Genomic DNA, 14,658 nt, shown 5'->3' with positions numbered 1-14,658 from the left:
CTACATACAATGGGTTTTCTATATCCTTGTGCTTACATTTCATGTTCAAAGAGTATTGTTAACATTTCTTTCTTGATGACCTTTTGCTGTCCCAATTATATTTAGGGTTCCTTAAATATTTTTAGCTGATCCTCCATAAAGAAGTGCTAAACCAACTTTAAGTCTGCAGCTAAATGAGCCATACTGTTCAAAAATATATTATGTTCAGTCTTCTTAGGTATTATGTGGGTTTCTCATTGGAGAATAAATAGCTTTTAATTACTTATATTGGTAACCTATTATATTTGTTTTAAGAAACATTTGTGTTTGGTATTCATAGTCAGAATCTAGCATTAACTCTTTGGAACTAGCTACCTGGTAGTTATGCAACTTTGTAGAAGTCCAACTGATGTAATTGGTTTTGTATTTCTAACAGGAAAATGTTCACACATTGACAATAATGATGTGGTTCCAAAGACTTTGATGTGATTTGGAACATTTTTTTAATAGTGTATCTGTCAAGGATGGATTTTATAGCAAACTCTGCTATTACTCGATATCATGTGGTTAGTTTGAGATAAATGACATCCAAAGACATCAAACATAAGTTTTGTAGGTTTCTATTTCTATTTCTCTGTATTTGTTTTAAGATAATTGTTTTGCAAAGACTTGAATGGAATAGCAAGAATCAAAGATCTAGATGGTACATGGACAAGTAGAGCTCAATTTATTGAACATGTCCAGGTAGACACATTGACTACAAATGAAACAGAACTGGCAACAACAGGACTGTTGGATCTTGCTAAGCCTAGACAGGATGTAAAATATCATAAATGCAATAATTTCTCATTCACAAGCATTACCTTTGCTCATTTACACTTTTCAAATCTGGAGCTACAGTTGCAAGGTCAATGCAACTTTAACCTTAGGGATTTTGTGCGATGAGAATGTCGATGAACGTTTTGCTTGAAGGATCCGTACCTTCCAAGTTTGGTTTGCTAAAAGACGGGTTTGTACAAGCTCAAAAACCAGCAGCAAAGGCAATCGATGTAGGATCACAGGGTGGTTTGGAAGCAGAACAGGTTGGATGAAGATATTTATGACTGAGGGTGTTTAAAATAGTTTGTCAGAGCAGGTGCAACTCATATACACAAATGAAAAACTAGTCAACAGCCATTTTACTGAAGGATAACAAAAATTGTGCAACAATTCACACACTGATGCAATTTGAAAGATGGATGTGATCAAGAACATATTCAGTATTTAATATATCAAGGGAAACTTTTATTTGAACACTCCTGTAAGTGGATACCACTTGGTCAATTTACAGTGAATAATACTGGAAGATATAAAATTTAACTATGCCAATTTCAGTATTCTTTATATTTTTTTTAAGACAATTATTTTGCAGGGAAGACTTGAATGAAATAGCAGGGAATGAAGATCTTGATGGTATATGGGCAACTGTACCTCAATTTATTGAACATTTCCAAGTCAATGCATCTAGATCTTTTGAAAAGAGCTGGCAATAAAAGGATTGTTGAATCTTGTTGATGATGCAGTTCCAAATACCTTGATGCGATTTGAAACATCTTTTTAAGTAATTCATCTATCAGGGAAGAGTTCTATAGCAGATATTACTGGAAAATATTTGTTTAGTTTGAGATAAGTGATTACCAGAGACATCAAATTTAACTTTACAGGTTTCAATTTTTTTATTTGTATATTTTGTTTTAAGATTATGTTTCGCAGAGATTAATGGAATAGCAGGGATGGAAGATCTGGATGGTATATGAGCAACTATTGCTCAATTTATTGAGCATTTGCAGGTAAACACATCTACAGCAAACGAAAACAGGTGGCAACAGAAGGGTCTTGATAATATTTTGTAGAGTTAAATGGAATAGCAAAAATGTAAGATCTTAATGATATATGAGCAACTATAGCTCAATTTATTGAGAATTTGTAGGTAAGCTAAACTCATCCACAGAAAATGAAAAAGAGTTGGCTACAGCAGGAATTTGGGTCTTGCTAAGTCTTGGTATATATGACAGGTTGTTTTTCATAGTTTGTGAGAGCAGGTGCAATTCAAATACACACATGAAAAAGTAGTCAATAACCATTTTACTGAAGACTAACAAAAATTGTGCAACAATTCACAAACTGATGCAATTTGAAAGACGGATGTGATCTGGAACATGTTTTCAGTATTTAATCTATCAAGGGAGACTTTTATTGGAACACTCCTGTTAGTGAATACCAAAGACCATTTGGTCAATTTACATTGAATGATAGCCAAAGCCATCAAATTTAACTATGCCAGTTTCAGTATTCTTTTTTGCGTATGTGTTTTAAGGCAATTGTTTTACAAGGAACTTGAATGAAATAGCAGGGAATGAAAATCTTGATGGTATATGGGAAAACTGTAGCTCAATTTATTGAACATTTGCAAGTCAATGAATCTACATCATTTGAAAAGGGCTGGCATTAAAAGGATTTTTGGATCTTGCTAATGATGCAGTGCCAAATACCTTGATGGTATATGGGAAACTGTAGCTCAATTTATTGAACAATTCCAAGTCAACGCATCTACATCTTTTGAAAGAGCTGGCAATAAAAGGATTTTTGGATCTAGCTAATGATGCAGTTCCAAATTGAAACATCTTTTTCAGTAATTCAGCTATCAGGGAAGAGTTCTACAGCAGATATTGCTGAACACCATTTATTTAGTTTGAGATAAGTGATAGTCAGAGACATCAAATTTAACTTTATAGGTTTCAATATTCTTATTTTTGTATATTTTGTTTTAAGATAATGTTTTGCACAGACTAATGAAATAGCAGGGATGGAAGATATGGATGGTATACGAGCAATTATAGCTCAATTTATTGAGTATTTGCAGGTAAACTCATCTACAACATACGAAAAGAGGTGGCAGCAGAGGGGTCTTGCTAAGTCTAGATAGGATGTTAAAATGCAATAGGTTCTCATTCACAAGCAATACCTTTGCTCATTTAAATTTTGCTAGTCTGGAGCTTGAACTGCTAGAGTCTGGGTCTTTAGAAGCTTAGAAGCATCAGCAAAGCCACTCTATGCATGATCAGACGGTTGTTTTGTAGCAGAGCAGTTTCAGATGAAAATATTTATGACTGATGGTGTTATTCCTGGTTTATGGGAGCATGTGCAATCCATGTACAAGTATGAAAAAGTAGTCAATGGCAATTTTACTGGATGTTAACAAAGTTTGTTCAATAGTTCACACAGTACTCATAATTATTAAAAAGACCTTGATGTGATATGGAACTTATTTTTGATAAATGATCTATCCTTGGAGAATTCTATAGAAAATAGTGCTATTACTGGATAAGGTTTGGTCAATTTAAGATAAATGACAGGGACAGCAGGGTCGAATTTGCAGATATTATATTTAACAGCTCTTGGCATGACTTATTCAGCAAGGAGAATGTTGAACAATTGGGTGGGCTCATCATCAACTTGCACAGAAAAAGAACCGAATTACTTAAGTTGGTTTAGTGGGAAGGCTGTCCCATAGGCTATGCTTAGCCTCATGGATGTTAAAATTCCATCTATCTATCTATCATGATATCCAGAAACATCAAGGTTAACTTTGCAGGTTTCAATTTTTGTTTCTGTATATTTGTTCTAACATAATGTTTTGCAGAAACTTGCATGGAATAGCAGGAGTGGAAGATCTAGATGATATATGTGCAACTATAGCTTAATTTATTGAGAATTTGCAGGTAAGTTAAACACATCAACAACAAATGAAAAAGAGTTTGCTACAGAGGGACTGTTGGGTCTTGCTAAGTTTAGATAGGATGTGAAAATGCATTAAGTTCTCATTCACAAGCAATATCTCTGCTCATTCACACTTCTCAAATCTGGAGCTTGGATTGCTAGGCCAGCAACAATCTATGAAGGATCACATGGTGGTTTGACAGCAGAGCAGGTTAGGATGATATTTATTAGCGAGGAGGTTGTTTGTAGTTTGTGGAAGCACGTGCGTCTTAGCTACAAGCATGAAAAAGTAGTCAATGAGCATCTTGCTGGATTATGATAAAATGTTTGCAGCTATTCACATGCTAGCTGTAATGATGAAGTTAAAAAAACCTCAATGTCATCTGGAACTTAGTAATTTATCTATCAGGGAAAAATATAGGTAATACTCTTATATCTGCAGAGAAGACCTGAATAAAGCTTGAACTGCTAAGGTCTCGGTCTGTAGGAGCTTAGAAACCATCAACAGTCTATGCAGGATCACATGTTGGTTTAGTAGCAGAACAAGTTGTTATGAGGATATTTATTAGTAAGGGTGGTGCCACTAAGTTAGAACAACAACCTTACACCCAAGAGAATGTAAGCTTTTAAATAAGGTTCCTTAAAAGTCGCAAATGCAATCCGTTCTATAGCCATGATAATATTATGGCCTATTTTTATCAAAAATGTTCACCATTCCAAAAAATCAATAGCCACAATAATATTATGGGCTATTTTTATCAAAAATGTTCAGTTGTAAATGAACTATTTTCTCTGTCAATCAACAGTCTCTTCTTATATGAACATTGAAAAACAAAACTGGCAAAGAAAATTTTATAGTTTATTTTTGCCCAATCCTATTCATCAATTCTCAAATATTAGATTTGACAATTCAGTTCAACATTTAAAAGGGTTAACCAGATATTAAAATTTTACAAAATTCAGTATGTTGTATTTTGATTACGAATTCTGTATGTTTTATCTGATGCATATTTCTTTTGCTTTTGGTGTATGTAGATGGTCTGGTATTAGTTCAAAGATCAGTACAATGCATGGAGTGAATTCTAAAAATCTTCTTTGCTACAGTTCAATATCACAAGGCAACGTAATGGTGAGTGCAGCTAAACTAGATGATTGTGAAGTCCCATATGCAAGAAAGAAATTGAAAATGCAATTACCTTTTAATATTTGAGGCAAGAAATTTTAGCTAATTATAAATTGACTGTTGCATAGGAAAAGGAACAATAGATGGTCTGGGGGAACAAGTTTCTCTACAAAATAAGCACAGGAGCATATCCTTGTGGAATTAAAACTGAAGGAAAATTTTCTACAGACTCCTGGTTAAATTAGTAAATTTACATATTCTCCATAATAATGCAGGTTCAAACACATTGATGTGGTCAGGAACATAATTTTCCATAATTTACCTATCAGGGAAATAAGGAAATATTGCTACTGATCAATAAATACTAAGGTCCGGGTTCAGAGAAGCTCATGACCAACAACATATACAATCTTATGCAGGATCACAGTAGAGCAGGATGAAAATATCTATGACTTGAGGGTGATATGCCTAGTTTGAGAGAGCAACTGCAACTTAGTACACGTGAAAAGTAGTAAATGACCATCTTACTGCAGCAGTACAAAAAAAAAAGGAAAATTTTCTACAGAAAACTGGTTAAATTAGTAAATTCACATCCTTTCCATAATAATACAGGTTCAAACACATTGATGTGGCCAGGAACATAATTTTATAATTTATCTCTCAGGGGAATAAGGAAATATTGCTACTAACTGATGAATGATACTACAATCCGGGTCCAGAGAAGGTCATATCCAACAACACAAACAATCTTGTGCAGGATCTTGGTCAAATACTATCCATAATAACACAGGTTCTAACAGATTGATGCGGTCAGGAACATAAGGAAATATTGCTACTAATTGATAAGTGACACTAAATTCTGGGTCTAGAGAAGCTCATAACCAACAACACAGACAATCTTATGCAGGATCACAATAGAACGGGATGGGATGAAGATACAGCCTTGGTTACAGCCTTAGCTTTTTATGCGGTACAACTATTAATTTGGTCCAATTGACAGCTAGTTAGAATGGTAACAAGGAAGAATGACAATTACAACAAAATTGATGTTATAAATTCTCTCTATATGTAGCACCAATTCATAGTGCAAATTGACACTTCATAATGATATCATCCAGAGCAAAAGAAGCGAGTTGTGGGGACTTCATAAAGTTTTTACTAACTATATTCTGTGACTTACATCTAAGCGCTAAGATGGGAATGCATAATTGTTGGTGCTATTGTCTAGTTGTCTAGGTTTTAGGAATGGGAAATATCACATCCTCTTGGAAAAGATGTCACTAAAGAGATAACGTGTTCATAACTTGGTTAAAGGATGCATTAGGTCCTTTGCTTGGAATTCTAAGGTCTGGGTTTGGAAAAGCATAGAAATCAGAAACAAAGGCAATTAAGCAGGATGACAAAGTGGTACGTTATCATAACAGGGTTGGAGGAACAAATCTGTGACAGAAAGCATTATCCTAAGTTTGTATGATCAATTACGCCTCAATTACAAGCACGGAAAAATAGTCAATGATAATCTTATTAAAGCATTACGGAATTTGTGCAATAATTCACCACTGGTCATAATGATGCAGATCTGAAGACAGTTAAGGGAGATTTTTACGAGAAATACTTCTGGTAGTGTATATCAATCTGTTATTGTAAAAGAAATGATACCCAAAGACATCAAATTTAACTTTCCAGGTTTGAATTTTCTTTTTCTATATATATATATATATATATTTTTTTTTAAGATAATTGTTTGCAAAGTCTGGATTGAAACTGTAGGGATGGAAGATATAGATGGTGCATGGAAAAACTACAGCTCATTACATCGAGCATTTCCATGTAAAAACATCTACAACAATTGTTAAAATGGAAAAGAAACCGATTATCAAACTTTTTTTGGTATAAAAAGAATGAAACAGATGCAATTGGTTCTCACAAGCAAATACCTTTACTTATTAATAATTATACTTCTCAAGTCTGAAACTATAGTTGGACAGGTCAAATCTGCTTCAAGCTTGAGGATTCTGTGTTATTAGGACTTGAATGAAAGCATAGCTGTGGTTACGCATACCTTGAATGCTCAGACTAGTAATGTTCAGATCCTGGGTTTAAAATATATGTATGACCAAGGGTGTTATTCCTACTTTGGGTAAGGAAGTACAAGCATGAAAAAGTAGTCAATGATCATTGTTCATGACCACTTAAAAAATTGTGCAATATCCAATACAATTGCCATAACGACGCAGTTGCAAAGACATACCTCAAATGCTCAGACTATTAAGGTTCAGATCTTGGGCTTAAAATATATGTATGACCAAGCGTGTTATTCCTACTTTGGGTAAGGAAGTACAAGCATTGAAAAAGTAGTCAATGATCGTTTTACATGACCATTCGAAGGATTGTGCAATAACCAATACAATTGCCATAGCGACACAGTTGCAAAGACATTGATATTATATGGAACATATTATTTATAATATATCTACTTGGGAAAGATTTATTGGAAATATTGCTATTATCAAATACCACCTGGCCAGTCTGTGTCTCCCTGACACAAAGGATTTCTAGATAACTATTCATGATTTTTTCAAACCTAATATGCTGTAACAGAAGAAATCTCACAGCAAAAGCACATCATCAGATAGGCCGGTATAATATACAATATTCAATAGACTGATATGATTAAGAAAAAATGCGGCAAACTCTTGAGATATTTGATTTATTACAGCACATGAATGATAAGAAGAAATCGATGATAAGAGTAACAACGATCTGTATAAACTCAGCAACACTCAGAATTAAAACAATGATATGATCATGATGCAATGATCCTATTAAGATCAATCATTTGTCAAGGTGCAGTTATGTATAACAAACATTAGCTACAAGCAGCAACCCGTTTAATCAGGAAATACTAATACAATGAACAGCCACCACTCTGCAAAGAGACATAACTGTAGAAGGAGCCATGTCTTTGCATTTCCATGATGAGGGTTGTAGGTAGACGTAAGGCATCAAATGAGAGAGGAGGAATCAAATCATAAGAAAGGCAGCAAAACAGACAGTTCTATTATCCAAACACAAACAAGGAGATGTCATTGCTTAGAAAACATCTTATTTATAAGGTTTTACGTTTTCTAAATAGCACATTCATGGAGCAATGACACTATCACTACATCACTTGAAGAGTATCGGTGCATAAACTTGAAGAAGGCAAGAATTCATTATTGTAAAACACAAACATACAACATATATGTTAATACTTACAATTAAGCATTGGTAATGGCACTCCTTGCATAATCACCACCCAAGGAGAAGAACGGTCAGTTAACCAAACAAATAGTTATATGCATAGGTGCAAATGGCAATAGACACGTTGGTTCCGTACAACCCCTCATTACATATTAAAGAGAAGTCTTTCAATCATTTAAATGCAGGAATAGAGATAATTTTTTTGTATGTTGCACACGTAGTCCTCCTAAAGGCTTATAGCAGAATAAAAAGTTACCAGCAATGTACCATTGGCAAGTAATATAATCACAAGAGCACACAATACAAACGGTGTCATTCCAAGACATCACCTAAGCAGAAGAAAGAGATATCAGATACAACGACAATATTATATACATGGAAGATCGATTGCAATTGTAATTCATCCAACATATATCAGAAATCTCTTTATCATACCAGATCGGATTGCTCATAACAATTCCACCTCCAAACTCTCAAGCACTGATTCTCTCCCTCTCTCTCTCTCTCTGTTTGTATATGCATGTTTAAGATAATTATTTTGCAGAGACTCAAATGGAATAGTAGGGTCAGAAAGTCTGTATGGTATATGGGCAACTATAGCTTATTTTATTGAGCATTTCCACGTAGACACATGCAAATGAATGAAAAAGAAATGGGATCAAAAGGATTATAAGATCTTCGTAGGTATAAAAGGATGTAAAAGATGCAGGTGACTCTCAGACAACCAATGCCTTTACATTTTACATTCCTCAAGTCTGAAATTATAGTTGTAAATGTCAATGCAGCATTAAGTTTAAGGATTATTTGTGATGAGGATGTAAAAGTGAAAGCATCGCATGGATATGTCCACAGTTTGGACTGGTAACATCTATGTAACAAGAGGTTCAGAAAGGAGTAAAGGCAATTTATGCAAGATTCACATGGGGGATTGGTATCAGAGCAGGTTGAGCTGAAGTTATAGTTCAGGTGGTTACTCCTAGTTTTGGGTAGCAAGTAAAAGCGTGAAAAGTAGTCATTGATCATCTTACTTGAGCACTACAAAATTTGTGAAGAATCAAGTCACTGGCAATGCTGATGCAGTTCAAAAAACGTTGATATGATATGGATTCTGGAACCTAATATTTATAATTTATCTACTCAGGATTTTTTTTGGAGGAAACATTGATATGATTGGATACTATTTGGTCAGTTTGAGATAAATGATAACCAAACACATCACATTTAAATTTGCAGGCTTCAAATTTCTTTTTCTATATTTATTGTTTTCTTTAATTTGATTTTTTTGTAGAGACTTGGATGGATTAGCAGGGACAGATGATCCTAATGATGGTCTAATACAACTCTAGCTCAATTTATTGAGTATTACCAAATAAACACATCAACATAAATTGAAAAGAGCATATAAGGTGATGTGTACTTGTAGGCCCTCTGTACTTCTATTTTTGGAAGGGACTTTAAGCCTTTAAGTAGACATTCAATAAAAACTTACATGGTTCACAATGTAGTAGTCCATAAAAGGTATTTGTAAAATGGAGAAGTAAAACGTTCATCTGCTTAACAAGTTCAAACTGACTGTGTCCATTTATTTTGATCCTGCTATAAATGTGCCATTATTTTTATTCATGGTTGCCTGGAATCCATACATTAATAGAATGTAGCTGGCTTGTCACATTTCACTGAATTTTTTGTGGTTCTATTTTTATGATCCATCGTTAATACAAGAGAAAAATGAAAATTTTGTGAAGACGGTTAATTTGCCTTTCTAATTTTCAAATTCTCTTTTTTTAACAAAAAATTGCAAGCTCTTAGCCACATTTTTTACTACGATAATATTTTTCTAAGCTCTACAGATTGTGGCAGTATGTTTGATATCATTCAAGCAGCTTTATTTTTTCTTTTTTTCATGTGTTTTTAGAAGTGTCCATTAAATAAAAAACGTTTCTGTTTTTCACTGTTGCCGATGCTTCAGAGGAAGAGGTTCAGCAACTATAACAATTAATAAAGATTGTGAAGGCTATCAAAACTATTTCTGGTGAGCGTTTAATGTTGTACAAAAGTGAAATAGGGTACTCTGCGCATCCTATACATGGTTGGTGCAATCAAAGTCTGAACATCTTAGGTGGCAGCTCTCGATGCTTAAAAGATTCATGGTGACTTAATTTTATGTGAACCTGAAAGAGCAAAAGAATTGATTATGGCATGAGCCTTTTATGCATTACAATTACTAATTTGTCGAGTTGACAGCTTGTTAAAACAGTGACCAAGAAGAATGCCAATTACCATAAAACTTTTATTATAAATTAAAGTTCTCTATATGAAGCACCAATTCATACTGCAAATTGACACTCGGTAATGGTCATCCGGAGCAAAAGAAGTGAGTTGTGGGGATTTTACAAAGTTTTAATCAACTAAATTTTGTTTTTTTAAATTCTGAACATTAAGATGGGAATGCATACATGATTAATTGATGTTTGCCCAAAATTGTTAGTGCTATTGTCTAGACATCTAGGTTTGATGAGTGGGAATATCACATCCTTTGGAGGAGATGACTAAAGAGATATTTTTGCGAGTTTACAATATTGAACATTGGTTTGTCTGGTCTGCAAGAATGGATTTTTTTATAATTCACATAATTTCTTCACACTGAAAAAAAATGTCTTTTGGTGTTTGATATGCCTCATGAGGTAAGAAAGACTTAAAGAGTGAAATTGTTGCAAACAGGATGCATTAGATCCTTTTCTTGACTGCTAAGGTTTGGGTATGCAATGGATTACAAATCAGCAATGAAGGCAATGAAGCAGCATGACATGGTGGTTTGTTATCATTGCAGGGTTGGACAAACAAATCGGTGAGCAAGAGCATCATACTAAGCTTGCATGAGCAATAATGCCTCAGGTACAAGCACGTAAAAGTAGTCAATAATCATCTAATTAAAGCATTATGGAATTTGTGGAATAATTCAGCACAGGACATAGAGGGAGAATCTAGAGTGAAAATGCAGGGATGGAATATCTGGATGGTGTATGGGCAACTATAGCTCATTCTATTGAGCATTTCCAGGTAAATATATGCACATCCATTGTAAAATTTTGGGAAGAAACAGATTATTAAATTTTTTAGGTTTAGAAAGAATGAAAAATAAAATGCAATTGGTTGTAAGTCACAAGCAACACCTTTTACTTATTACGCTTCTCACGTCTGAAACTATAGTTGGACAGCTCAATTCAGCTTTACGCTTGGGGATTCTGTGTGATTAGGATTCAAGAGTGAAAGTGACGCTATGGTTATGCATGCATTGATTGCTCGATCTGGTAAGGTTCAGATCTTGAGAAGGTTAGAAACAAGCAGCGAAGGCCAATTATGCGACCACATAATGGTTTGGAGCATAGCAGGTCGGGTTGAAGATAAATGTATGACCGAGGATGTTATTCCTAGTTTGTTTAAGGAAGTATAAGCATGAAAAAGTAGTCAATGATCGTCTTGAGTGTTCAATTTTTTTTGCAATAATCCGTACGATTGTCATAATGTTACAGTCCCAAAGACGTTCATAGGATATGGAACATATTATTTATAATATATCTACTCGAGAAAAAAATAATTGGAAATATTGCTATAATTGGATACCACATCGCCAGTTTGTGAAATATCCTTGACATGAGGGATTTCTAGATTAGTATCATTCGTCAGAAAGCCATCTTGTAAGACATCAAAATTCTGTGAAAACTGAGATGCTATAACAGAAGAAATCTGACATTAAAAGCATGTCATCAGAGAGGCAATTAGAATATGCAATATTGAATAGACTGATATTACTAAGAAAAGAGGCAGCAAACTCAGGAAATAATCGATTTATTACAGCTCATGAATAATAATTAGAAATTGGTGATAAGAGTAACAATGATTGTATAAACTCAACAGTGCTCAGAATTGAAGCAATGATTTGATAATAATGGAGTGATCCTATTAGAACCAATTGTTCACCAAGGAGCAGTTGTATATAAAAAACATTCGTTACAAGCAGCAATTTGTTAAAATAAGAAATACTAATATAAAGAACAGCACCACTCCTTAAAGAGACATAACTGTAAAAGGAGACATATCTTTCCACCAAGATGAAGGTTATAGGCATACCTAAGGCAGCAAATGAGATTGGGGGAATTGAATTGTAAAAAAGGGAGGAAGTAAGACAGTTCTATCATCTAAATGCAAGCAAGGAGATGTCACTGCTCCGAAAATATCTTACTAATAAGGCTTCACATTTTCTGTAGAACACATTCTTGGAGCAGCGAAACTATCATTACATCACTTGAACAACATTGATTCATACACTTGATAAAGGAAGCAATTCATAGATCTAAAACACATACATACAACACATATGTTAATATGGCAATAGAAATTTTGGTTGCATACAACCCCTCATTACATATTAAAGAGAGGCCATTCAATCATTCAAAGGTAGGAACAGAGATCAATTTATGTATATTGCAAACTAAGTGCTCTTAAAACCTTATAGCAGAATAGATAGGTACCAGTAATGTACCATTATCAAGTACAAGATCACACGAGCCCATCATAAAAATGGCATCATTTCAAGACACCATTTAAGCAGGAAGAAGACATAACAGATACGACTACACTAATGTATGGAATATCGACAGGAATTATAATTCATCCAAAATATATTGGGAATTGCTTTATTATATTAGATGGGATTGTTCATAACACTTCCACATCCAAACGCGCATGGACCAATTCTCAATCATATTGGAATTCATGTACAATGCATGGAGTGATTCTAATAAATCTTTTGTGCTGCAATTCAATATCAACAGGGCAACATAATGGTAAGTGGAACTTAACAAGATGATTTTGAAGTCTCTTTTGAAGGGAAGAAATTTGAAAATGCAATTACCTTTTAATATCTAAGGCAAGGAATTTTAGCTAATTATAAATGGATTGCTTGCATAGCGAAAGGAACAACATGTGCTTTGGAGGAACAATAATTCCCTACAAAATAACCACAGGATTATATCCTCATGGAATACAAAACAAAGGAAAAGTTTTGATAGAATCTTGGCCAAATCAGTAAATTTACCAAGACACAATGTATAGGGTCTTATACTATCTTGAAATGCACATAGAAAATAGTTAATTCTGACACCCTATTGAATTCAGTTGTGTGAATCAGGTACATTTCATTTGGCGTAACATCTATACCAATTAATTAAGTCCGTGTGAAACAAGATAAATGCATTTCATATAAAGAAATGACAGTTACTAGAAATAAGTGGTAGTTTTCGTGAAGGTTTGGATTAGTTACAGAAGGGATCGAAGGAAAGAACATGCACACAAAGAAAGCTCGTGTTTTCAATGGTATAGAGAGTTACCTTTGCTTGTTACACTTGTCGAGTCAAGAAATATAGTTGTGAAGGTCAATGCAACTTTAACATTAGGAATTCTTCTGTGATAAGGAGGCCTTGAGAGTGAGCGTTTCTAGGAGGATGCATAACTCCTATTCTTGGACTGTGAAGTTCTACATGGCATAAACCCTGAAACTAGTCGCAATGGAATTCTATGTACGATCACATGGTAGTTTAGTAGCAGAGCAGGTTGAGATGAAAATATTAATGATTGAGGGTTGGTTATTCCTAGTTTGTGGGAGCAGTTGAAGTTTAGCAAGATGCACAAAAAAGTAGTCAATTCCCATTTTATCAGAGCATTATGAAATATGTGCAATAATTCACACTTTCCATAACAATGCATTTTCAAACAAATTGATGTGTCAGGAACATATCTTATTATAATTTATCTGTCAGGGAATTTTTTTATAGAGAATACTGCTACAAAATGATACTACATGGTTAGTTTGAGATATATGACACTAAAGACTGGGTCTAGAGAAGCTCATAAATTATATGCAAAGACAATCTTAGGCGGTATCACAATATAAGTGCTACAACTTAGCTACATGTGCTAAAAGTAGTAAAAGACTATCTTAGTGCAGCATTACAAAGTAAGTGTAATAATGCACACGCTCTGATTATACAGTTCCCAAGATGATGTGGCATTGGATATATCTAGCAGGGGAGTTTTTATTAGAACCCTTGCTATTACTGGATGGTGTTTGGTCAGTTAGAGATAATTGATATCCAAAGACATCAAATTTAACATTGCAGGCTTTGATTTTCTCCGTTTCTCTCTCTTTCTCTGCATATACATATTTAAGATAATTTTGTAGCAGATAAATGGAATAGTAGGGTCAGAAGGTCTACATGGTATATGGGCAACTGTAGCTTATTTTATTGAGCATTTTCAGGTAAACACATGCACATCAATTCAAAAGGAAACGTGAACAAAACTATTATCAGATCTTCATAGCTATAAAAGTATGTGGAAGATGCAGGTGGTTCTCAGACAAAAAATACCTTCACATTGTACAATTCTCAAGTATGAAATTATAGTTGCAAACATCAATGCACCTTTAAGCTTAGGGATTCTGTGTGATGATGCTTATGTCCACAGTTTGTACTGGTAAGGTCAACATGCCAAGA

General features: G+C 34.2%; 1 long non-coding RNA gene across 18 annotated transcripts in view; it reads right to left on the bottom strand.

The window, feature by feature from the left end:
- LOC149569984 (uncharacterized) overlaps window positions 1–14,658 on the bottom strand; it is a 65,447-nt gene that overhangs the window by 19,417 nt on the left and 31,372 nt on the right. For 2 of the 18 annotated variants that reach the window (XR_016362853.1, XR_016362840.1), the window contains exons 4-5: window positions 13,020–13,114; window positions 12,434–12,919 (exon numbers count right to left, since the gene is read on the bottom strand). The exons of 10 other annotated variants lie outside the window; for them this stretch is intronic. This is a non-coding gene — a long non-coding RNA (uncharacterized LOC149569984). Of the gene's footprint in view, window positions 1–8,051; window positions 8,434–9,857; window positions 10,276–12,433; window positions 12,920–13,019; window positions 13,115–14,658 lie in introns of those variants that run through there. 6 more of the 18 variants (XR_016362862.1, XR_016362850.1, XR_016362851.1 and 3 more) reach the window with 3 other exon arrangements.

This window comes from Cupressus sempervirens, chromosome 3 (assembly GCF_028749045.1).
Source record: "Cupressus sempervirens isolate cs-2001-9-10 chromosome 3, ASM2874904v1, whole genome shotgun sequence".
In the NCBI taxonomy this organism is placed as follows: Eukaryota; Viridiplantae; Streptophyta; class Pinopsida; order Cupressales; family Cupressaceae; genus Cupressus; species Cupressus sempervirens.
This window is presented reverse-complemented; position numbering and strand designations above follow the sequence as displayed.